The following is a 27,632-nucleotide window of genomic DNA, read 5'->3' on the forward strand; positions in this document are numbered from 1 at the left end:
AGAAATGTTTGGAGAACACTTAGAAGATTGATGGAATTTTGTGTGTTTAAGATTATTCATCCAATGAGGGTAACAAATTCATAACAGAGATGTTTTCAAATACTCAGTAGGGTGTACTAGGTATTTGGTAAAAGGATAATAATAGGATTGCTTTTTTTAAATGCATGATTCAATGCATCTGTTAGTATTTATGAAGCACGTGCTCCCCGATCGGCAGCACTAACCTAGAAGCTGTGGATAATACTCAAGAGATATAACACAGAACAAAACACCACCACCGTCATCTCTACGTTCCACTTTACCACTGAGTAAAGGAGGCAGAAAGTCAAAAACTCCTGCCTGCTTCTACTCACTCCCATAAAAGTATAAAGTTGTAGCACCAAGATTATATTTGGCCATCGGATTGTTTGATGCAGCACCTGTTCATTTCAACATTAATAACTTGGTTATAATTCTGAGAGACTTGGAATTGAATGACTAATATATGTAAAAGGAATAAAGATCTCAAATTGCACAGGAATAGCTTACATAACGTCTGGTTATAAGTGCTATTAAAAGTCAATGTTAATATGTAAAAATTATAAAGTTCAGCAAGGCTTTTCATTGGGAAATAAGAGCAGATATACATATTTTTTCTCAAAGTTAAATTCTTATAAGTATCTTATTGCCATTATGTGTATGTGTACATGCATTGTAGTGATTATGGTCACTAAAGAAAACTTATCGTGAATAATTTTTTATGTTCTCGATATCGATTCCCTTTCTCCCCTCAAAAATGCCTAGACTTTGGAGGTGACTGCTTCACACTCTTTCTAAGCCATATTATTTTAGGAGACATTATCTCAACACTCAGTTCCAGAGATGAGGATGCAATTTCTTAAAGCAATTACTCTATATCAACTCCCTAGCCAAACGATTGTATTGGGTTTGGACATCTAATTAATGTCAGGTCAGAGACAAGAAGATATTTACTGGTGGCTTCTGCAATGAAAGCTGCCTCTCCTCATCCGAGTGAATAAAAAGTATATTCTCTTTTTCTTGGTAGTATAGTATGAGGATGTTTAAGTCTAAGCTCGAATCGGCATTATTTATAAAATAAAAGAGGACAACGTGAGGTTAAACTTGTCCTATAGAAGAAAGCAAAGCATATAAAATAGATAGGATAGGATCTGGTGACTTAGAAAACTTCACAGTCAAACCACACCTGAAGTCAAATGAATTTGTATTTTTGTATTTTTGGTTATTTGTATTTTTGGTTACTGTGAGTAAATAAAATTTGTTTTTATTGATTAAATTATTGTTAGATATTTATATTTTTGTTATTTAAGAATAAAAAGATTCAAGATTCTTGACATGACACAGTAACTGGTTTTGGACTAGTCCTCCTCTCGTAAACAATTATGAGCTAATCATGCCCAGCTGTGAACCTTGAAATATTGGAACCTCACTAGGTAAGACTCATGACTACTCCAGCTTTCTACCTGAGGACAATTTCCTGACCTAAGTGCAAAGGGCTGTGGTCCAAGCAGATGACTGTAGTTGGACTGAACTGTGGAGACAGAGATCAGAGTTTGGGGCAGATTAAATGGCTGGGGTATATGGGGCAGAGCAGCAGAGAAAAGTGAGGTGAGCAGGGCAGGGCCTCCAAACGTCAGGTTGTTGGGGGATGTTCCTGCAAGTCCTTGACTGAGAGTTGGACTGCACATACACAAAGCAATACATTACACAAGGCTAATCACAAAGAAACTGTTATATGACTCACAGCAGAACAGAAACCCTAGAGGTTGAGCACTGCAAAAGGATGCTAGCATTCTACAGACATTCATAAATGTTATCAACACCACAGGCATCAAAGCAACAGCCTTTAGGTTAACAGCCTTGCACAAGAGCAGTGGTTGGCAAACTACAGCCCAAATTCCAAATCTGGCCTACTGCCCTTTTTTTTTTTTTTTAACATGTGCATGTTTTTTTTTTTTTTTTTTTAATTAATTATTTTTTTTGGCTGGGTTGGGTCTTTGTTGTTGCGCACGGGCTTTCTCTAGTTGCGTCAAGTGGGGGCTACTCTTTGTTGTGGTGCATGGGCTTCTCATTGCGGTGGCTTCTCTTGTTGTGGAGCACGGGCTCTAGGCACACAGGCTTCAGTACTTGTGGCACACAGGCTCGGTAGTTGTGGCTTGCAGGCTCTAGAGCACAGGCTCAGTAGTTGTGGTGCACGGGCTTAGTTGCTCTGCAGCATGTGGGGTCTTCCCGGACCAGGACTTGAAGCTGTGTCCCCTGCATTGGCAGGCAGAGTCTTAACCACTAAGCCACCAGGGAAGTCCCTGCCTGTTTTCGTAAATAGAATTTTATTGGAACACAGCCACCTTTATTTATTTATGTATTGTCTAGTTTTTGTGCTACCATGGTGGAATTGAGTAGTTGCGATAGAAACCATATAAGTTTGCAAAGACTAAAATATTTACTGTGTGATAATTTACAGAAAAAGTTTGCTGAGTCTTGCCCTAGTATAAAGTCCACTTTTAGGCTTGCCTTAAGAAAGTCTAAATCAAAATCTAGATACGATTCTAGGAGGTGAGGCTGGGGGAAGATTTTTGGAGATTTAGCTCAGTCAGGTGAGAGAAGCTTAAGCTTTATCATGGACTTTTCACATATCTGCACTGAAAAAATATAAAGTCAACTCTACATCAAGGTAAATATCAGTGTTTAACTGTATTATTGGACAAAAATTAATTATCTTCTTCTGAAGATAAAATCCAGAATTTCTGTAATATATAAGTGACAGTGTCTAGCACAAAACAAAATCTTACTGGTATGCAAAGAAATGAAATGTATGACCCGAAGGTAAAAGAGTAGACAATGGTAGCCAATATCTAGATGGCTCATATGTTGGATATAATACTGTAAGGCAGCTATTAAAAATACTATCAAAAAATAAAGGTAACATGTTCTTAATTAGTGACGAGATAGGTAATTTTAGCAGAAAAACTGTATTATAAAAAAGCACCAGGGCTTCCCTGGTGGTGCAGTGGTTAAGAATACGCCTGCCAATACAGGGAACATGGGTTCAAGTCCTGGTCCGGGAAGATCCCACATGCCGCGAAGCAACTAAACCCATGCGTCACAACTACTGAGCCTCCACTCTAGAGCCCATGAGCCACAACTACTGAAGCCTGAGCACCTAGAGCCCGTGCTCCACAACAAGAGAAGCCACCGCAATGGGAAGCCCGCGCACCACAACGAAGAGTAGCCCCGCTCGCCGCAACTAGAGAAAGCCCACGTGCAGCAATGAAGACCCAATGCAGCCAAAAATAAATAAAATAAATAAATTAAAAAAAAAAAAGAACCAAATGGAAATTCTAGAAAGAAAAATTTCACTGGATAGACTTATCAAAAAAATGCAGATGCGAGAAGAAAGAGCTACTAAATATGAAATGATAGCAACAGAAATTATTCATTCTGAAAAGCTGTAAGGAAAAAAAAGCTTGAAAAAACATGAATGGTGGGGGTCTCAGAGATCTTTAGAACAATATTAAAAACACTAACATGTGTATTGGAATAATGGAAGAAGAGTGTGAAAAAAATGGAAAAAAACATTTAAAATTATTAGAAAAATTTAATGAAAGATGTGAAAAACCTGTATGTTGTAAATTATGCAACATTACTGGCAGAAATGGTAGAAATTCTAAATTAGTGGAAAGATATACCATGTCTATGAATTGAAACATTAAATCCTGTTGAACTGAAATAGTCAATATTCTTGTGATACCTGTTCTCCCCATATTAATCTATAGATAAAATGCAAACCAGGTTAGCATTCCCGTAGGATTTCTTTTTTTTTCTGTAAATTTACTAAACTGTCCCTAAAACTTGTATCTAAAATAATATTTTAAAAAACACTGGAGTGTAGGACTTAACGCTGATTTCAAGACTAACTCTGAAGCTACATTAATAAGGACAGTGTAGTAGTAGCATAAGAATAGACATATACTGAAATAAATTATAAGAGAATCCAGAAATCTACTCAGACAAATATAGTCAATTGAAAACATACATAGCCATTTGACTTTTGAAAAAGATAAAAATGTAAATAACTCAATGTGTAAAAAATAATAACTTCAATAAATGGTGATAAAGGAATTGAAGATTATGTATATGTGTGTGTAAAATCAAACTTGACCTTTTTTTAAAAATTTATTTTACTCGAGTATAGTTGATTTACAATGTTGTGTTAATTTCTTTTTTTTTTTTCTTTTTGGCAGCACCACACAGCATGCCAAATCCTAGTTCCCCGACCAGGTATGGAACCTGTGCTCCCTGCATTGGAAGGGTGTAGTCTTAACCACTGGACCTCTAGGGAAGTCCCAAACTTGACCTTTTCTTTACACCATTCACAAGTGCTAATTTAAAATGAATCATAGACCTAAATGTAAAAGATAAAAGTATAGAACTTCTGGAAGATAATTTTTATGACCTTGAGATAGGCAAAATTGTCTTAGATAAGACTAAAAAAATCCAAACATAAAAGAAAAAATTGATGAATTAGACTTTATCAATTTAAACATTTTGCTCTTCAGTACAGACTGTTAAGAGAATAAAAACTCAGGTCATAACTGAGAGAAAGTATTTGCAAAATATATATCAGACAGAGAAACTGAACCCAAGGTATATAAATGAAACAAACTAAATTATAAGAGTATGAACAGCCAATTTTTTACAAAGCATCAAAGAATTGAATAAGTTGATATACAAATGACAAATAAGCTTATGAGAACATGTTCAACATCATTAATTATCAAGCAAAGCAATTAAAACCACAATAAAATGCCATTTCCTTCACTAGAAAACTTAAGCATAATATTTTGGCTAATCACTAAAACTCTCTAAAAAATTATTCCATAAGAGATTAATGATCTCTGAGTCAGAGTTGTGGCATGACCTTTGCCACTAACTGTTTGATCTCAGACTCCCTGTATAAAATAAGAATTTTGGAGTAGACTACTTTTAATGTCTTTTCAAGATGATGGAATTTGATTCCTTGGGTGCTTTCCAGTTAATGTACTACAGTAGACAAAATAACATCTGATTATATTTCCTAACTTTTACAAAATGAGCCATTTTCAATATTCTACATACATTTTGTGTTGCTCCTTTCTTAAATTTGATTCCTAAATATCTTTTCAAATTGGTAGGTGTAATTCAACATATGTAAAATTATGGTACTATTACATTAAAGATTTCAGTAAGTGTAAAGACACCTGCTAAATATTAGTAATCTATGTTTTTTCTCAAATTGCTTTTAAATTTTATAATCTCATGTTTTATCTTTCACTCAGAAATTATTATTTCAAAAACCTTTTGGAATTCATTCAGCCTTTATGTGGGTTATTGAACAATGAACATGTTGTTTTCAATAGTTAGCAAATTTTATCAGTATCCTTTATTTGTGGGCAGAGATATTCCAAAGAAACTGATGTGAATCAACAAAGTTGACAGGTTGCCTCCTCAGAAATTTGAATGCAGGTCTGAGGATAATGCTGAAGAAATGAAGCGTTCAGCAGAAAACGAGTCCTTTAAAATTTACTTTTATGCCAGATGGATTTCACAGATAACTCACTATGCCATTCATATTACTAAAAAATAACTTCTTAAATATACAATGGAACTAGTATTATGCATATAGAATTGGTATCAAAGAAAGATAGAGGAAAAGATGGAGGCAGAGAGGAGTGATTTTCCACCCATTCACTATTTTCTATCACTGATTAGACATTTGCCATAGACAAATCATCTTTAATGCCCAAATATCTTCTTATAGATTCTTGTTTCTTATATTAGTCTTGGGAAGCATGATAAGACTTTCTAGCTACTTTCTTGATACTCCATTTAGCTTTTTAGATCTTAACTAACAGGTCCTAAACTCTAAACTACATATCTAGAAGTTCTAAAACATGGTGAAACATATCTGGAAGTTTTATTCACCATGGCTGTCATTAAAAATAAAAACATTTGCCTTCATGAAAGAAGGATGTCAGATGCTTCCTTTCATAATGTTCATTGAGGAGTTTCTGTGATCTATATAAACCTGGATTGAATACACTGCTTTGAGATATGATCTAGAAGGATCTCATTTGTCTTTACTGTGGAATTTACTGATTTCATAAAGGTAAAAATCTTTCCTATGTTACTGTGAATCTATTTTGTCTTTGTATATACTAATTTTTTTAGGAGATGATAACTGCTAGGAGTGATGGACCCAGATGATATTATACTATGTAATTATCAATTTGAAAGAGACTGAGAAGAAATGAAGGTTATCTGAACTGTGCCTTTGTTAGGCAGATATCATCAACTCAATGTATACTTGTATCAGTTGAAATCCTGGATGAGAGATAGCCCTTGAAACTACACAGATAGCTTGCTGATTAATCACAGAAATTAATAGACACCTCAAATAATTGTGAAATGAGAATAAGTAGAAAATATTTGGGTTTTTTTACTGTATTTATGGGTATTTTTTGTATTCATATATATTCTCTTATCTAGTATTAGTCTATGTTTTCTTCTTATTCTCTCTTTCTTTGTTATCACCTAGTAAAAATATATTTTTATAATTACTACATCATCGCAGATGCATGTCCATTCCCACAAATTACCTCCCAAATTTTATCATTAACCATAAGACGTAAATAGTATTACCCACATTTCACAAAAGAGGAAATAGAATAAACAAAGAACTAAAATGAAGTTTTAGCACCAAACTGTCTGACTCCAAACATCCTGGACTGGGATACTTTTGCTCTAATGATTTTAAACCTAATTTAACAACACAGGCCCTATGGTACACCTGCAAAATAGACAATTTTAGTCCATGGCACAGTTTTAACTTCCTCTTTACCTTGCTCTGTCCTTGTAATGCCACTTTGCTCCCAAGAAACAACTTTTTTATTTTTAATCCTGTAGAATATTACTATTACTCTCAGTAAAATGTTTTGTATTTATATTCTAAAACATATTTTTTTATTCCACAAATGGGCAAGCACATTAAACCAAAGGTTCTTCAAGGACTGAGACACCTCTGGCTCACCACAGTCCTCACTGTCCCAGACTTTTCTGTATTATCTGTAAGAGTTGACTATCTCCTCTTCTAGAAAATTGCCCACTTTGACCTCTTGTAAAACTTCCATCATCTTCCACTTATTCCAACTCTGTTCATCTTTTGCTTGATACTTCTCTGCTTTATATTCTGGTTCTTCTTCCTCTTGTCTCTACCTAAAGTTGAGAGTTTATGAAAAGCCTAGATCCTATTACACCTATGACTCATCAAACAGTCCTATGCCCATGTCTTTCCATACCATTTTTTAAGTTCCTTGAAATATGTGTCAAATCATCATGTGCTTCTGATTCCTCAAAATCAGCCTGTATAAAAGGAAAGTCACAACCTTCTCTTTCTTTATGTTATTGTCTATGGCAAGTTGCACTGGTTTCCTATTGCCGCTGTAACTAATCAGCACAAGCTTTGTAGCTTAGCACAAATTTACAGTTCTGGAGGTCAGAAATCTAAACTAAATCTCACTAGGCCAAAGTCAAGTTGTTGACAAGCCTGATTTCTTGTGGAAACCCTAGGGGAAAATCTATTCCTTGTCTTCCCAGCTTCTAGAGGCTTCCTGTATTCCTTGGCTTGCAGACACATCAACTCCTACTTTCAATGACAATCACTTTCTCTGACTCTGACTCTCCTGCCTGCTTTTTATAAAGACTTCTGTAATTACACTGAAACCACTCAGATAATCCAGGATAATCGTTCCATGTCAAGATCCTTAATTTATACACCTCTACTAATTCTCATTTGCTATATAAGAGAACATATTCACAGGTTCTGGGGATTAGGATGTAGATACCTTTAGGGGATCATTATTGTGAGTCTCACACATTTTATCTCTGCCTCAATCTCAAAACTAGTTTTCTGCCTATGTCCAGTGAGTCATAAATTCTATTTGTTCCCTCTCTACTGTTTTTATTATGATACTGAATATATGTCCTCATTTCCATTCTTTACTAGATTGCTGCAACTGTCTCATCATGTTCTCTGCCTTTAGACTCTACTTTTCTCTGGTCTTTCCTACAAAAAGTCATCCAGCATACTCCACCATATTTGTTTTTTTTGAAACTTTCATTTAGCCTGCTTTCCTTGATCAAAACAACAACAACAACAACTTTAGTTTGTCTTTATTGCCTTTACAATAAAATTCAAACTCCTTCTTACTCAGTTTGAGGCTTTGTGGTTTGTGCCTATACTATCTTTAGAGGTTATTATTTTTGTTTGACTAGACAATTCACCCCACCCAAGCTAGGCCAGTAATACTACTGCCCTATACCCCTGGACTAGTCTAGAATGTGTCCATCTTCTTTATTAAAATTGCCCTGAACAGGCCAACAAATAGGAATTCTTCAGGGAGGCTGGTGTGAAGTACATCACAAATGTATGCTATTAATTTGGAATTTATATTATTGTCAGGTTAATTACTTCAGATTATAATTAATTCATTTTATTTTTTAAAATTTGTATTCCCTTTTAATAATGGCATATTATGAAGAAACTTAGCATACCATCATAGCCATTTTAAAGGGAAATAATTTTTTATTATGTTTCAGTACATGTAATTTCTTCATCATATCTTTCTCCTCTCCCAGTCAATCTTTCAATAGATATTTACTGTAGGCCTCAATCCCAGACATTTTGTAATCTTTATACCCCTCTAAGTAGAGGACCTCTCACCCTTCCTCCTTTCCTCCCCACCTTCATTCCTTCCTTCCTTCCCTTTCTCACATTTTCATTTACCAGATATTATTTTCTGTGCTCTGACATGAGATCAGTTACAAACACAACACAAGGCAACATCTCTAACTTGATGAGGCTCACAGTATAAAGGGCTTCCTAAACACTTCTGTATTCACCACTAAAGCTACCAACGTGTCTTCCACATAGTGAGACAACAGAATCATATTGGCATTCTATGCAGTGTCTCAGGAACTCCAACTTTACTAGTAGAATTGCATGTATTTTCCTAGGCTGTCAGAAGAGAAGAGATACCTTGACCTAATGGACTATATAATGTCTCACTGGCCTTCTTTATAGTTCACTGAATGAAGCATATTCTTATACACCTCAGGGTCATCACGTGTACCTGTTCTTTTTGCCTGGAATCATGGAAAATTTCCCACTACTTTGTTTCCCCTGGTCAGTTATTACTCACCCCTTAGATTACAGTTGAAATGCTAATTCTCACCAAGATCCAGTTCTGACTTGCAAACATAATTTTAGCACCTTTTTTATATTGTCTTGTGAGATGCTATATTTTCCTTTCTAGTACTTTCACCAGTTGTGATATTCAAAATATAAAATGATTGATATGGTATGGATATGAACCAATAAATGTGACTCTACTCTCAATGCTGGAGCAGAGTCCTGGGAATTTTCTGCTTGACAGGTGTCAAGCAGTCACGTAGTCTCTAAGCAGCAGCACTGTGACAGCTCCTAAGAGACTTGCCACGCTCTCATAGATTCAGCCAGGAAAGAGACATGAGCCAAAATCAATTTGGACAGTTTATTACGCATACTTAAAGCATAAGGAAGATCAGCATGGCATTGGCAATCCACATCTCTAGTATCAGTGGATGACATCAAACATGGGGTGCCACGTGACAGACAACACAGGTGGTGGTTCTCTCTGCCACTGTGATTCAACTCTAAACTACAGGAAAGCAGTGTTATAGCTTACAGTTTTACCCAAAGAAGGGGGAGTGGTGTGATATGGAAAGTCCCATGCCTCACTGGCATTAGGAAGACAGGAAGTTACTCCATCGCAGCCTCCTGCAAGGTACAGAGGGAAATGAGAAGCAGTCTTTCAACAGCTTCTAACAAGACTGCCTATACTTCTGTGTTCCATGGAGGATCACAGGGCATTCCACCAAGACTTGGGTTACACTTCAGATTAGCCTTGCTTTTGTGACTTATGTGGAGATATGCAAGGCTATCAGGTGGTCATGGCAGAGCCATTTTGCTACAATAAGTGTTAGCCATTTATCGATGAATGACAGCTTAGTGTGTGTGGGGGAGGTACAGGATTCCAGGACAAGGACCAGGATGAAGGAGACAAAGGTTATTTTCCAGTTGGTACATAAGTGCTTTAATATTTAAACAATTTAGACACCTATATTAATGTATACCGGTTAAATTTAATCCCTACTTATTATAGTTGTCACCCATCCATTTATCTGATTGTTAATGTCTCATACCCTCACTAGACAATAGTCTTGTTCACAATAGGGACTGCTTCCATTTTGCTAACCACTGAAGAGATAATTGTTAAAATTGTGCTAGGTACCTGGTGGATGTGTAATAAATATTGGATCGACAAATGGGCAAATGAGTAAATTTGATGCTAACACCACATACTGTACTAAAATAACAGGTTTCTTGTCTTTCTCCAAGCACTTATTATTTATTTTTCCTGATGTGTGTCTGAAGAGCCTCAGTGTTTACAAAAACTCACTATCGAGTTGAACATTTTGAGGATTTCTAGCCCTCACTTTAACCGCCCAAAGAGTGCTCCTCCAGGAGCCCATTCAGGCCATCATGTAAATCTCTTTTCTCTGGCCGTTAATAGACATGACAGACAATGGCTGCACTTCCTTCTAACAGGCACAGGAATTGATGGTTTATTAACATTACTGACAGGAGTGCTGAAGGGACAGTGGATTAAATCCAGCACAAAATTTTGTAGGTGTCAGGATTAAGTGAGTGGTAAATATTTTGAATAGGTATTTTTTTTTTCTACGTGAATCTGCCTGAATGTCATAGTCCCCTCTATTTGTGTAAATCTTCCTGCCATTTGAAGCCTGGATGAAGCCAGTTGTTTAATGTTGTCACTGCCGAAGTACAGCAGCTGCTCTGGATACTTGTTCCAAACATCCTTTCAAACTTTTTATTCCACTAAGTGAATTCTGTTGAAAGCAGCAGGTATTGAAATGCCTACATACCAGCTTGTCAAATTCCCTGCTATTTTGGATGTGTACTTTTTTTTCCCCTTTAAACTCATTTTAATGCATTTTAGTAGGGATTTTTAATATATTTCCAAGGCCTCTTTCCCAACAGACCTATTTTGTTCTTTTCACTTGAATTTAAAAGTGGAACAAAAGACACAGGACTTGGCATTTACGGGGTAAGCTGCACTCTAGGGAATACCCGAAGTCCTAGAAATGTGGTATTCATCCAGAAAGGGAACAAAGAGCTTCGCAACCTATGGCAACATCTCAGCCCGTGTGCAATTATATATAACATGATCCACATTTTTCAGCACCTTCTGTTTTTAAAACATACATTAAATAGTGCTTATACAAGCAGGTCAAGTTCTAAACAATTTACACCTATATTTAATAGGTAAAAAGCTAAACAAAGTAAGTGTTCTTTTCTGGTTTTACTAGATGTGCAAACAAGTTTGTGGAGGTCCAGGAAACTATATAGATAATATGTAGAAGAAATAAATTCAAACTAAGATTTTGATGATTCCAAAGCCCACTCTTATCTCTCTCAAATTCTTCACCTGTTTTAATTCTTGGCTCAAGTGTCACCTGCTTAAAGAGTTTTTCTAGACTTTTAGCATCGCAAACTACCTTCCTTCCCGCCTGAAATTCCCCATCCTCTATTTCTCTCTACTTTTCCTTTTTCCTCTAGCACTTAACTTTCCAATATACTACATAAATTATTTTTCTATTTATTGAGTATTGCCTGTTACACCTACTTGAATAGAAGCTCTAACCAAGTAGGAAACTTTTGTTCACTGATGAATCTCATAAGCACCTGGAAAAGTGCCTGGTAATATTAACCTCTCAAAAAAACTTGTTAATCGAATGCATTATCTTTATACTACAACATGACTCAGAAGGTCTTTGTAAGGATTAGAAACACTTTTAAATGTGATCAAGGCACATAGTTGGTGTCCAACAAAAGAGAAGATAATGATGATAACAATAATAATTTATATTATGATTAAAGAGAGATATTATCATTTTTTAGTCAAGCTACTGCCACATTATTTAATATTTAGTTTTCTTATTAGCAGATCTAAAATTCTCCCCAGTCTCAGTTGCCAGTACAAATGCCAAATTGTTAACAAAATGATGACTTTTACTCAAATCAATTCAATTTGATTCCACAAGTATTTATCATTCACCCTGTACCAGTCAATATGCAAATTATGAGGATTATGAAGATACATAAGATACAGACTATGCCCTCCAAGAATGGGTACTGTAGGGGGGATATCATGCATAAACTAGCAATTACTTCCCATGTGAAATAGGGTATGTGCTACAATAGAGGATGGTATAAGGTTCTGGCGGTGGTTTTCAATTTTGAATTACTTTTATTATGAATGGCAAGAAGGATGCAGAGTTTCTTTCCATGCTACAAAAAAACTAGCTTCCAAACTGTACTACTGGGTGAAAAAAGGTGACTGAAAATTTTCTGTAATCTAACAACACAAATTTTATTTTCCTAATGTTTAAATATATTTTACTGAGCTAATTAGGATAATGACTAACATCACCAGCAAGGATAAAATACAATTGGCTCCTAAGCACAAATCTACATGAACAGTCACATAAACTCCTTTATCCAATCCTTACTATTAAATGTTTATAATTAAGGGTATTGATAAGCGTTCTGAAATATAATTTAAAATACTTGTGTTTCATTTTTCCTTTTCTATTTACTAGCTCTAAGATTATCACCAATACCCTTATTTTCTCAAATCTTCAGTTTTTTCATCTGTAAAATGGGAATAATAGTAACAGTGAAAATTTATGGAATATTTACCATGTGCTAAAAATTGTGCTGATACTCACATGTAATTTTGTTAAACTTTGCAAAGCTCTTTAAGTATTATTGTTACAGCCACTCAGCAAAGGAGGCAAGAAAACCTTAAAAAGGCTTTACCTTTATGGCCCAAAGTTACCTTACTAGAATTTGGCAGTAGGTACTCATATGCCTGATTCCAAAACCTTCATCTAATTAAGACTATTGATCTGAGGTTATATAAGAAGAAAATGCACAGCTTTTCCCCCAATAATTATGCTGTTCTGGGCTTTATTGTATCCCAAATGATAGTAAACTGTAATGGGACATTAAACTTGTTCCTTCCCTCTATTTGACTAAGAACAAAAATGCTGAAATACAAACTGGATTTTTCATGTGAGAAATGTTTCATGAATCCACAACATATAACACAGAAAGAAAACAAGAAACTTTCAAATCAATGTCTTGATTAATCAAATTTTCTTGTGAAGGATAGCATAGTCTTAAAAACTTTGAGCTACAAAGAACCTGACAAAGATAATTAACTTAATCCCTCTGTGGGATTTCCTTTCTAGTAAAATAGTACTAAGATGTTTAACAATGTCAAAGGGTTCTTCTAAAGTTTACATGAGGTAATGAATGCAAAATATTGATGCACAACTTTTTTGAGGGGTCTTTGGAATAATTATCTTGTAGAGCTGTCACTTTGGTTTCAGCAAAATTGGGCTTTGTAGCCCAATTCATTAGCTATACAGCTTCTCTAAGCACAATAAAAAAACCTCAAATTTTCTGTTGGCCTTCTTAATATGTCACTGGTCTATCCTTACAGTTAGAGAGGTTACATGACTTGTAATTGTAGCTGTCAAAATGGGGGTCAAAATGTGTTATTTCACGTGTCTTGAAGCTATCACTTAGTTTTATCTACTTAGCCTCCAGAGGGCTTAGTGTATTCCTGTGTCAGTGATCACCATCTAATTCTGAGAAACTCATATCTGGATAATGAATGAATGAATAAATCTCTTCTAAATAACATGTTTTATGGAACATGGGAAAAATTTTTTTCTGGGCAATTTGGTAAATTAAACTTTGCAAGGAGTTGTTATAAGGTTTACTGCTCCTCTTCCTTAGGTGTCCCCTTATGTGGCATTCATTCACTCATCTTCTCATTCATCAGTTCAGCTACTAGTCACCTCATCCACTCACTATTTATCCTTCCACTTGCACACCCCCTATCCTATTATCCATGCGTTCCTCCATTTACCTACTCATACATCCATCCACTTATCTATCTCCCCATTCATCCATGTCTCCGCTCATCTATCCATCCATTATGCATCCACCCATTCACTTACTCAATCCAGTAATCTATCCAAACAGCTCAGGGTGGACATTTGAGACACAAAGAAGAGTTACATTAAGCTCATCTCAGAGAAGGAAAGAAGAGAAACTTAATCTCTTTCAGTTAGAGAATCGAAAAGGATATTCAGATTATTTCCGAAGATCTCATCATTTCTTATTTCTACACATTTAAATCAGGAATCCTTAGAGTAATGTGACTGTGTATGAAAATAACTGTGCTCCAGCCCAAATCATCTGAGGCAGAATCTCAAGTAGCTTAGCATGGGCTTCAGTGTTTTGAATATCTACACATAAATTTCAATTCAAATTCATCATTAAGAAGCACTGCCTCTGAGGCGGTACACAGTGTGGCTTTCACTGAGGATCATGATTCCCTTGGCATGCCCCAGTAGAACACGCACATTCTTACTTATGCTTAACAGTAGTATAAATCCCATATGTTCCCAAGACAGAGGTAACCTCAACATCAGTATACTCAAAATGTTTCATAAATGCAGCTGCTTAAATTAAACCAGTACAACCACTGGTGTCAGTGAAGAGAAAAACGATATATTTTGGAACTGCCTTACTCTGTGTTTGTCAATTGAAAATAAACCAAATCTGCATGTGTGCGTGTGTGTGTGTGTGTGTGTGTGTGTGTGTGTGTGTGATTTCAGAAGGAAGCTTCCCCTTTAATCTCCAAGAGTCAGTAACACAGAGGGAGTAGTTTCCTGGATCTTCTCTCCACTGTTTTTCATTCAGGGAGTGGGGGAGGTGTGCATTTTATGAGTGGTGAACTGCTAAATTTCTAAAAATTCACTTTTCTATACTCAGCAGGATTAAGATCTGTTTCCTGTTGTCTTGTTATAGCCTTTTATAAACCTTTCTACCCTGTGACTGCTATGCTTTAGGAAATGTAAGGCCCAGGGCCTGGTTTTTGCAACCAATTGTGGAGCCAACCCTGCCCTGCTCTTGGGATTTTATACATGAAGATGTGGTTTGCATTGTAGCTAGCCTAATATCTGCCTCACACATCAACTTCTCTTATGCAAGTGTGACTTTAGGGAGTGGCCTGGGGTGAGGACAGTATTAAAGGTCTCATATTCGGCTATTGGTAATCATAATCCCACCCTCTAATCCTGGAATAAGCATGCTATTAGATTTCCATTCTTCTGATAGCTGTGCTATTTTTCAACTGGTTCAGAACATAAAGATGCAAAGTATCATTTTAATAGTATCTTCAGGGAAACCTCCAAGTTATATTTGTATACATACACATAGGTATATGTATATATATATGCATATCCAAACTAAATATATATTCTTATACATATATAAAATTTCAGCACTTCTTGAAATGTGACATGACCAAATTGATCATATGAGATACTTGCTCCATCATCTGTTTATTCTTCAACTGGAAGTACTATGGAACTGTAGAAGAGATCAGTTTACCAACATCTACTCATAAGCCAGATTCCTGCATAATCCTTGGTATCTTCTTACCCTTCACCTATCATATCCAGGTCATGGCTAAATCATCTATATGTTACCTTCTAGGTATCTTTCAACTCTGTCCATTCTCTCCATTTACACTTCAGAAATTCAGTCCAAGTTACTACCATTTCCATCTGTAATGATGAAAGGGAGAATACAATGGAAGGTAAAAAATCACGTTAAGTGTTGCTTTATCTACAGAAAAGCCGCCTCAGATCCATTCGACAAGAGTAGTGCCAATGTATGGGACTGCTGAGAGAAGGTTGTAATGTCTGTTGGTCCTCAAAATGATATTTGTCCTCCTGGTAATACATAGCCTATGAATGCAGTGGCTATAACTGGAAATAGCAGAACAATTCCAACGTTTCATGTTTCTAGAAAGGTGTAGGATCCATAATATAGGCCACGTCCTACATGAATGTAAAGGCAGATAAAGAATATGGAAGCTCCATTTGCATGTATGTATCGAATGATTCATCTGTAGTTAACGTCACGGCAGATGAGTGTTACTGATGAGAAGGCGGTTATTGTGTCTGGTGTGTAATGTATTGCTAGGAACAAGCCTGTTATGATTTGTAGAATTAAACAAATACCTAATAGAGTACCAAAGTTTCATCATGACGAGATATTTGATGGGGCTGTGAGGTCAATAAATGCATTGTTGATGATTTTTATTAGTGGGCGTGATTTTCTGATATTGGTCATTGGTGTTCTTATAGCTGAATGACAACGATGATTTTTCATGCCATTAGTCATGGTTAGAATCCACGTGGGAATGATGATGACATGCTGTATTTATTTTAAGTGTTATTTTTGTGATTAGTTTTGTGGGGTTTTCTTCAAAACCTTCGCCTATTTATGGGGGCTTTGGGTTGATTGTGGGTAGTGGTGTTGGGTGCGGGACTGTGTTGAATTTTGGTGGCTCATTTTTCGTCTTGATGGTGTTTTTGATTTATTTAGGGGGGATACTGGTCGCATTTGGTTACACAACAGTTATGGCTACTGAGCAGTATACTGAAGTTTGGGTTTCTAATAAGACTGTTTTGGGGGCGTTTCTTTCAGGATTGATAATAGAGTTTTTAATGGTGCTGTATGTTTTAAAGGATGAAGAGGTGGAAGTTGTGTTTAAGTTTAATGGGCTGGGGGGCTGGGTTATTTATGACACCGGTCATTCATTCTGGTTTTTTAAGCGAGGAAGCTATGGGGACTGCAGCATTATATAGTTATGGTACTTGGTTGGTAATTGTTACTGTCTGATCGCTGTTTATTGGTGCTGTGGTTATCATTGAGATTACTCGTGGTAATTAAATAAAAGCATGCTAAGGATAAGGGTAATAAGGAACGACAGGAAATATAGTTTGATAAGGCCTTTTTGGCTTGAGACTAGCGTAGAGAGCTTTAACTGAATAAGGGATGTGGTTTTTGGTAAAATATTTTCTAGTCAGATTAAGTCTAAGAGGGAGGATGCTGGGTTTTGGCTTATTGATAGATTTAAGTAGAGAGGTAAGCGGTACATGATAGTGGGGAAATATCCTAAAAGACTAGAAAACTTGAGGGTATTTGAGGGGTAAATAAGTTTTAAGTTTTCTGCGTTAAGGTTAATTTCAAGTGCTGGTACAAAGCCTAGGATGGTCACTGTAAGGGCAGTTAATTTTAGGTATGGGGGCACGGTTATTAGGGGGACCGTTGTTGGGGGGATGTTGTTGGAGATAATGAATCCGGCAAAAACACTTCCAATTAGTAGGCATTTGACGGAGTTAACTAAGAATGGGTTGTTTTCATTGATTGAGGTTAAGGGAGAGAAGCGAGGCTGTCCGAAAGAAGATAACACCAGCACTATAGACAGCTGTGAGGGTGGTGGCAGCTAGGGTTATTAGCAGGGCTCAGGTGTTGGTATAAGACGTGTTAGCAGCTTCAGTGATCAGGTCTTTAGAATAGAAGCTGGTGAGGAAAGGCATTCCCGTCATTGCTAAACTTCCAATAATAAAGGCTGTTGCGGTGAAAGGTATAGCTTTGAATTGACCTCCTATTTTTTGAATATCTTGTTTGTCGTTCAGGCTGTGGATAATAGATCCAGAGTATATGAATAGTATGGCCTTAAAAAAAGCATGTGTGCAGATGTGCAAGAATGCTAGATAGGGTTGGTTGATGTCAATTGTTACTATTATTAGGCCTAATTGGCTTGAAGTGGAGAAAGCGACAATTTTTTTAATGTCGTTTTGGGTGAGGGCACATATTGCTGTGAATAGGGTGGTGAGGGCTCCTAAGCATAGTGCTATTGTTTGAATGTTTGTTGTTTTCTGTTAAAGGGTAAAATCGAATAAGCAAGAAGATTCCTGCCACGACTAATGTGCCTGAGTGGAGTAAGGCTGATAGAGGAGCAGGGCCTTCTATTGCTGTGGGGAGTCAAGGGTGAGGTCCAAATTGAGCTATTTCCTGCCACAGCTAGTACAAGCCCTATGAGGGGGAGATTTGAGTGATGTAAGTTGAATGTAAAAATTTGTTTCAGGTCTCATGTGTTTAGGTTAAATAGGAATCATGCTACTGACATAATAAATCCAATATCCCTGATGCGGTTATATAGGATTGCCTGGAGAACGGTTGTGTTTGCGTCTGTTCTCCTGTATCACCACCACCCAATGAGCAGGAAAGATATAATTCCGACCATCACTCACCCGATAAAAAGTTGGAAGAGGTTGTTTGCGGTAACAAGAATTAACATGGTGATAAGGAAGAGGAGTAGATATTTGAAGAACCGATTAATATAGGGATCCAAGTGTATGTATCATATTGAGAACTCCATAGTAGACCATGTGACAAATAATGCTACTGGTACGAATTTTATTGAGAAGTAATCTATTTTGAAGCTAAGTGTTAATTTAAGGGTTTGAACGGTGATCCAATGTCAGTTTGAAATAATTATTTCTTGGCCTGTGTGGACAAATATTGTGGTTGGAATTAGGCTGGTAATGAAAGCACATGAAACAGTGTTTTTTACATATGATGGATTTTTATCGCTTTTGTAAAGATCTGTGTTAATTATTATAATTGGGATTGTTAACATAAATAGTGTGACTAGAGCGAAAGAGGAAAATAGGTTTATTACTTTTATTTGGAGTTGCACCAATTTTTTGGTTCCTAAGACCAACGGATAACTACTATCCTTTAAAAGCTTGAAAAAGCCACACTGTTAGGCATGGGAGCATGAATTAGCAGTTCTTGCATACTTTCTCGGTAAATAAGAAGTTTCAATCTTCTGTTACTAGATTCACAATCTAGTGTTTTTTTTAAAACTATATTTACAATACAGGAGGCCTAGGATGATTTTGGGATTTAGTGACAGTAGTAGGAGGGGTAAGATGTGAAGGGTTATAAGGGCATTTTCTCGTGTGAAGGAGGGTGTAATGTTATTAATATGGTGTGTGTATTTACCGCATTGTATTGTAATTAGTATATACAGAGAGTCTAAGGCTGTAGTTACAATGTTGGCTCCCATTAAGATAATGGTAATATTTGATCATGAGAAGGACGATATAACTACAAACAACTCTCTGACCAGATTCATTGTTGGGGGTAAGGCCAAGTTTCTTAGGCTTGCTAGCAGTCATCTAGTGGCTATTAGTGGGAGGAAGGTCTGCAAGCGTCAGGCTAAGATTATTGTTAGGCTACGGACTCACTCGTAATTTGAATTTGCTAGGCAGAATAGTATGGATGATGTGAGGCCATGGGCAATTATTAAAGCGGTGGCTCCTATATAACTTCAAGGCATTTGGATAAGAATATTGACAATGACAAGTGCTATATGACTAACAGAAGAATATGCGATAAGTGATTTTAGGTCTGTTTGGTGCAGACAGATTGAACTGGTTATGATTATTCCTCACAGGAAAAGCATAAGAAAGGGGTATGCTATGAATTCTGTTAGTGGGTTAAGTATCGCTGTGATTCGTAGTATGCCGTAGCCTCCAAGTTTTAGTAATATGGCTGCAAGGACTATAGAGCCTGTGATGGGGGCTTCTACATGTGCTTTGGGTAATCAAAGGTGGAGATGACAGAGGGGTATTTTTACCATAAAAGCTATTATGCAGGCTAGTCATATGAAAATGTTGGATCAAGAATTGGGTAATGCTTTGGTTCAATATTGCAGTATTAAGAAATGTAGAGAGCCCGTAGTGTTTTGAATATATACTAGTGCTACTAGAAGTGGGAGTGACCCGACTAGTGTGTAGAATAAAAAATAGAGTCCTGCATTAAGGTGTTCTGTCTGGTTAACTCATCAAGTGACGATAATGAGTGTAGGAACTAGCGTGGCCTTGAATATAATGTAAAATAAAATTAGTTCTGTGGCACTAAATGTTATAATTACAAATGTTTGTAATATGATTAGTATAGTGACGTATAGTTTTTTGGGGTCAGTGACTCTTTGAGCAGGTGAGATTGGCTGGCCATTAATATTAATGGTAGGAGTCATATTGTTAAGATCAATAGCAGTGTAGATAAGGAGTCGGAAAAGAACATAACTAAGAAATTAAGGCTATTATCATTAAACTGATTAAGGAGGAGCAGGCTTGTGAGGCTAGTTAGCAGGCTATGGGCAGTAGCATTAATTCAAGCCATATTATTTTTTGATAACCAAGTCAGGGGTATTAATATAATCGTAGGGACAATAAATTTTAGCATTGGAGGAGGTTAAGATTTTGTACGTAGTTGGTGCCATATGTGTTCGATACTATCACTAGTAAGGATAATCCGAGTGCGGCCTCACAGGCTACGAACACTAATAGGATGATTGGTATTATGCTGGCTAAAGTGAAGTGTGAATTTAGGATCATTAGGGTTGCCATTACAAATAGTGATAATATTATGCCTTCTAGAAGTAATAGGATATTAAGTGGGATCAGTATATTAGCAGCCCTACAAGAGATACTGTAAAAGCTATAATAATATTTATATACAGTAAAGGCACTTGGTAATTATGAATTTAGTCATAAAAAATCTAATGAGTTGAAATCATTTGTTTTGTTTTAAACTAAATATGATATTCAATTCATTCTAGTCCTTTTTGAGTTCATTCATAGGCCAGGCTAATTGCCAATAATGAAAGTAAGAGCAGGGCTATGGTGAGTATTGTTTTTAGACTATTTGTTTGAGTTGCTCAGGGGAGGAGCAGTAGAAGGGCAATTTCTGCTGCAATAGAAATTTCTACTTCAATTGCTGCAATAACCTCATGTGCAGAAAAATAGTTACAATGGCAGGACTGAAACTGCTATACTTACAAACCCTGCCTTGCTAGGTTGGCTCTTGACTTCCATCTGGGAACTTGGATTTTGGTAAGCTTCCCACCACTCACTGATAAGAATGGCTCAGAGTTACTAAACTCTTTGTGCAAACAATATGGATTATGCTGAAAACCTGCTTTCCTTCTGGGAGTTTGGAATTACTGTATGTACTAGGCAGAGGTGCACATGCCTATGTGTCCAGCCCCCAATAAAAACCTAGGACTCCCAGGCTCAGTCAAGCATTTCTAATAGAAAACATTTCACATGTATTGTCACACCTGTTGATACAGGAATTAAGCATGTCTATGTGACTTCACTGAAAGAGGACTCTTGGAATCCAGTGCTTTGTATCCTCTGGGTTTTGCCTCATGCCTTTTCCCCCTTTGCTTATTTTGCTCTGTATCTTTTGGCTGTAATAAAACCATAGTCATGAGTATGACTAGATGCTGAGTCTCATGAGTCTTCCTAACAAATCATGCAACCCTGGGATGGTCCTGGGGACTCCTGACTCATCTTTGAACTGGTCTTCCTTCCTCTAAGTTGTCCTCCCTCCAAAAACAAAACATGGCTATGTGATTATATGCCCTTTAAATGTTTTGATTCAAACATTTCAGTATATGCTACTACTATAGGACTAGGGTTGCCAAACTTATTTTTGTAAAGGGCCAGATTGTTTGGAGGGCCATATGGTCTCTATCATAACTACTTAACTCTGTCCTGGTAGCAAGAGCAGCCATAGACAGTACATAAACAAATGAGTATAGCTGTATTCTAATACCAGGGGTCTTTTTGAACACTGGAATTGAATTTCATATAATTTTTACCCATCCTGAAATATTATTCATTTGATTTTTAAAAAATCATTTAAAATGTGAATTCCATTTCTAACACACAGGCTATACAAAAATATGTAATGGTTTAGAATTGGCTAGGGAATTCCCTGGCGGTCCAATGGTTAGAACTCCGCACTTCCACTACAGGGGACCTGGGTTCGATCCTTGGTTGGTGTACTAGAATCCCACAAGCTGCGAGTGGTGCACCCAAAAACAAAAGAAAACAAAACAAAAAAATATTCTCGAATTTTTTTCAATAAATATGTACTACAGAACTACAGGGTCTGCAGTTGACTGAATCAGTGAATACAGAACTGCGGATGTGGAGGGCTGACTATAAAGCTACAGGTGGATTTTTGACTGTGCAGGGTTGATACCCCCAAGCCCCATGCTGTTCAAGGGTCAGCTGTGCTACCTATCACTCTATCTCTCACTCTATCCCTCCTTCACAGTGCCTGTTCCAGCCATACTAAACTCTCATATCCTAGAGTTCTGTGCTCATTCTACCACTGGGTGGTTGACATGTGCAACTCTCTGCTTTGAACTCTTCCCCCATTGATCCTATTTCCCTAGTTAAATAGCATTTGCTTTTTTATTTCATGTTAGTCATCACTTCCTCATCACAACTCCAAGGACATCAGATGATATTATTAACTCTCTGAACATTGGGTGCAGGCTCACCTCAGTACTTCTCATTTTTAAAACTCATTTGTTTAACTGTTTACTCAATACCTGTTTCACCTGTTAGGTCATCTGCTACATGAAGGTAGGTATAACATCTGTTAGCGTATACCTTTGTCTTTCCAATACTTTGTACAGTATTTGGCACATAGTTTTCTCTCAAAAGGCATGTGTTGGGCTTCCCTGGTGGTGCAGTGGTTGAGAATCTGCCTGCTAATGCAGGGGACACAGGTTCGAGCCCTGATCTGGGAAAATCCCACATGCCGTGGAGCAACTAGGCCCGTGAGCCACAACTACTGAGCCTGCGCGTCTGGAGCCTGTGCTCCGCAACAAGAGAGGCCGCGATAGTGAGAGGCCCGCGGACCGCGATGAAGAGTGGCCCCCACTTGCCGCAACTAGAGAAAGCCCTCGCACAGAAACGAAGACCCAACAGAGCCAAAAATAAAAATTAATTAATTAATTAATTAAATTTTTAAAAAAGGCATGTGTTGAATTAACTCATCAGTATTTACTATGTGTCTGGTGCTTGCCTAGATACTAGAGACACAAAGAAAATAAAATGTAGTTGAAAAGCTTACAGGCACTGGTGAGGTGAAAGAAATATATAATTTAAATGTAATGTAGTAAGCACTGAAATATACATATGTGTATATATTTATATTTATATGGCTCATGAAAAATAGAGGAGTATCTCCAGACCTGAGAGCCAAGACAGAGGAGAGAGTGCTAATGAGTATGGACCTTGATTGCATTTGGAAGGCTAAGTAAGGGTTTGTGAGCTAGATGACTAGGAAAAAAATTGAGGAACTTAGAACTTGAGAATAGAAACATTAAAAAAAAAAAACCAAACACATTCAATATAATGTAGGAAGAGAGAATGGCCCCATACCTCAACCTAGGGAATAAAGAAAGGTTTCTGGGAAAAGATAACAACTGAGTTCTAGTTTTAACAATGAGTAAGAATTGAGCAAATTTTCCAGAATAGTGGTGTGATGAGTTCTGTGACATCTTCAATGAAGTAGTTATCTGACAGGTGAAAATTATTTTTAGAAAAGCCATTTAAAGTTACTGGAAATCATCCTAAGGGCATATAGAAAATTAATAAACATATATTTTAAAAATTGGCTAAATCTTGTTCAGAATAGCTAGGTCTGTGGCAGTTGAACCACCCTCTTCTAATCCTCCCCAGCTCTGTGTAATGGAAACTGTAAGTGTGCTAATTCAGAAGAGTAAAGCCAAGAAGACAGAGTTCCCTCTCCTCTAAGCTTCCAGTCTATGACTACGGTTTCACCCCGTCAGGGGCAGGCAAGCAGTGTTTCTCATTACCCTGTAGGACTGTGTGGTGAAAGCTCTATTTTGAGTATGACAAAGCAAGAATGCTGGGGCTTGACCTTCCCCAACCCCTCCACCTTAGCTCACTTGTAACACAGAGGTTCTAGACAGGGAGGGACAAACCAAGAGGACCAAATGCTACTACTCTCAGTCACACCCACTTGTAGAGCTGGGATGTCACTCAGGGAGAAAAGGGCAGTTGTCTTCACCTCCAGCCCAGGTGTAGTGGTACACAGCTTCTACCCAAGGGGAGAGGCAGGCCTTAAGGATCATGAGCTGTGCAAATATACCTGAAAGTGCTGATTTCAGAGGGAGCTAAAATAATTTCATGCACAAAACCATTGTAGAAAATGATGAAGAGGTTTAAAAAGGAATTGGTAGCCTCCTGATACTCCTAAGAAAAAGGGAAACAGCAGAGCTGCCAGAAGAAAACCAGGGAAAAAAACAGTCTGAAAGAGTCCTCCTGGGATTGCAAACAAATCTGGATGTCAAGACTATATAAGCATGTATTAGGTTACACTGACTCAGGAACAATTAGAGTGGGATATAGAAGATTGGAAGCATTCCCTAAGCCACAAGCAGATTCATCAGCCAAGCACAGAATCCTCAATGGCACAAAGGGCTTAGGTACAACTTCTGACCAAACACTAAAAAAAAATGACAAGCTACTCTGACCCGGGGGCAACTCCGAGGAAGCAAGGTTTATGAATAAATCATAATCATCACTGATGATCTGGAAGAATGGAAGACTGTCCATGCTAAAGGCTATACCCTCTCCAGACGAAGTAAAAAGGACACTTCCAAGGTACTAGTTCCTGGATGAACATGAGACAAACTTTGAAATTCCTTGAATTATGAACACAGTTTACAAGTTACACATTTTACAGGTTCAACAGTAAAGGGTGAACATCTTTAACCAATAAGTTCATTATGCTAAACCAGGAGTGGCCCCTGGGTAATCAATCTAAAAGAAAAATCTGAGCAGGAACATCCAAGGCTGCACAGTGAGGGAGGAAATAGGCTTCATAGATTTAGTTTAGCAAAATCACTAAACAAAGAAGTAAATGAACAAGCAAACAATAGCAGCAAGCCACAGGAGAGGAAGGGAATCAACTGAGATTTGGTACAATATATTATCTAAAATGTCTAATTTTCAACAATAAAATTGTAAAACATTCAAAGAAACAGGAATGTATAACTCATACATAGGTTAAAAAAAAAGGCAATAGGAATTGCCTTTGAGGCAGCCCAGACAGTGGACATAGCAAACAAAAAATTCAGAAGACGTATTATAAATATGTGAAAAGAACTAAAGGAAACAATGCTTAAATAATTAAATGAAAGTATGATGACAATGCCTTATCAAATAGAGAATAGCAATAATGAGATTGGAATTATTCAAAAGAACAAAATGAAAATTATGGAGTCAAAAGTACAATAACCAAATGGAAAAAAAAAATTACTAATGGGCCCAATATTGTATTTGACCTGGAGGAAGAAAAAAATCAGAAAAATTGATAGATAGATAGATTGATAGCAGTTATACAATTTAAGAACAGAGAGAAAAAAATGAATAAAAATGAACAGAGACTTAAAGAAATGTGGGAAATAATTAGGCACACTGACATATACATAAATGAAATACTGGAAGGAGAGAAAGGAGAAGAAAGAAAGGAGAAGAAAAAATATTTGAAGAAATGATAGTTGAAAATCTCCCAAATTGGAAGACAAAATTAATCAACACATCCATAAGCTCAACAAACTTCACATACAATAAACTCAAAGAGATCTAAGTTCAGACATATCACTGTCAAAATCTGGAGAGGCAAACATAACAAGAACTTATCAAAAGCACCAAGAGGAGGACAACTCATCAAGTACCAGAGACCACCCCAAAAAGACTAACCACTGAGATGCAAGAGGGAGGAGATATGGGGATATATGTATATGTATAGCTGATTCACTTTGTTATAAAGAAGAAACTAACACACCATTGTAAAGCAATTATACTCCAATAAAGATGTTAAAAAAAAAAAAGGAAATAGCGAGGGCCAGAAGGCAGTGTGATGACATATCCAAAGGAGTGAAGGAGAAAAAGTCACCCAGAAATCTTATACACGGTAAACCTAACTTTCAAAAATGAAGGCAAAATATGCACATTTCTAGATAAAGGGAAAAAAAAGAATCTGAAGAATCTGAGTTGGCAGGTCTGCCTTACAAGAAATACTAATGGTAGATTTTTAGACTGAGAGCAAGTGATGAAAGATTTAAATACACATGGGAAAAAAAAAGAGCACTGGTAAAGGTAATTAGTGATTATAAAAGAATATATTTGCATCTCTCTCTTTTCTTCTTTTAACTAATTATAAACAATTGCTTAAACTATACAGGTATCCCTCACTTTTCAAAAGTTCACTTTATGCTACTTCACTTTTACCAAAGAACTGCATTAGTACCTGCTTTTCCTAACTGAAAGAAATGTGAATGCTTTATCTCAATTAATTTTGTGCATCCATTGGCAAGATGTGTCCTAAGGTAATTGTTTCTTTGCTTAGAACAGGTTTCATAGGAATGCTCTACTTTCAAACAGCAGAGGAAACCTGTATACACAGACACACACAAACATATATACATCATATATATATGTATATGTGTCCATATATACATATTATATATATAAATTGTATTGTTCCTCCTGTAACATATAGAAATATAATACATTTGACAATAATAGCATACAAAAGGAGTGGAAACAAAGCTGAACTGTAGTAATAAAATGACAACTTTGGTAACTTGAATTCACAGGAAGAAATAATGAGAATAAAGAGAAGCAGAAATCTCATATAAGAAGGCTAATAAAATACATTCTAAGATTCCTTAATTGCTCTACTTTCTTCTCTCAACTTCTTTAAAAGACAAAAGATAACATGTATAGTCATGATATGAATAAAAATAATAGAAAAGAAAAGGGTGTTTGTGGAGGGAGTGAAGCTGTGTAGGTATAAGATTTCTATCCCTCACTGGAAATAAGTTAATATAAATCTAAAGTAGATACTGATAATTTGATGTATATTGTAAGCCCTAGAAGAAGCTTTAGAAACATAGATCAAAATATAGTTAAATAATAAAAAGGAATTAAAATGTTACATTAGAAGACATTGCATTATATAAAAGAAGACAATAAAATAGTATCAGAGTAACAAAATAGTCATGAGACACACAGAAAACAAAAAGAAAGGTGACAAACACTTAAATTCAACCATATAAATAATAATACTAAATGTGAATGGATAAAACAATTCAATCAGAGTGCAGAGATTGTCAGACTGGATAAAAAGGAAGAACCAAATCTGTTTTGTCTCAGCATTAGTCATAATATCAAAAAAGGGGAAGCAACCTAATGTCTACAATTTGATGAATAGGTGTGCAGCTAACGCCTATTAACATGAATGAACCTTGAAAACATTATGCTAAGTCAAAGAAGCCAGGCACAAAATACCAAGTATTATATGAAGTGTTCAAAATGTGAAAATCAACAGAGACAAAAATTAGACTAGCAGTTGCCATGGGCTGGGGGGAAGGGGAATATACAGTGACTATTAATGAGCATTAAGTATATTTTGTAGTGATGAAAATGTTTTAAAATTGGAGAGTTGCAGAAGTATGTGAATATATTATAAAACCACTGAATTTTTCAATTCAAATAGATGAATTTTGTGCTATAGGAAGTATATCTCAATAAAACTTTTACAAATTGTTAAGAAAAACAGAGATAAGAAATGGAAAACTACAAGAAATGCAAGACTTTCATGATTC

At 36.5% G+C, this 27,632-nt stretch overlaps 1 protein-coding gene and 1 long non-coding RNA gene across 4 annotated transcripts in view; one reads left to right on the top strand and one right to left on the bottom strand.

Moving 5' to 3' along the window:
* Positions 1–27,632, bottom strand: part of LUZP2 (leucine zipper protein 2) — a 911,611-nt gene that overhangs the window by 70,526 nt on the left and 813,453 nt on the right. The window lies entirely within an intron of this gene.
* On the top strand, positions 1,253–25,854 carry LOC309605951. The gene is made up of 2 exons (XR_014231589.1): positions 1,253–22,650; positions 22,966–25,854. It is a non-coding gene; the product is annotated as an uncharacterized lncRNA (long non-coding RNA).

The sequence above is a fragment of the Balaenoptera borealis genome, assembly GCF_965194805.1.
Source record: "Balaenoptera borealis genome assembly, chromosome: 11".
Taxonomy (NCBI): Eukaryota; Metazoa; Chordata; class Mammalia; order Artiodactyla; family Balaenopteridae; genus Balaenoptera; species Balaenoptera borealis.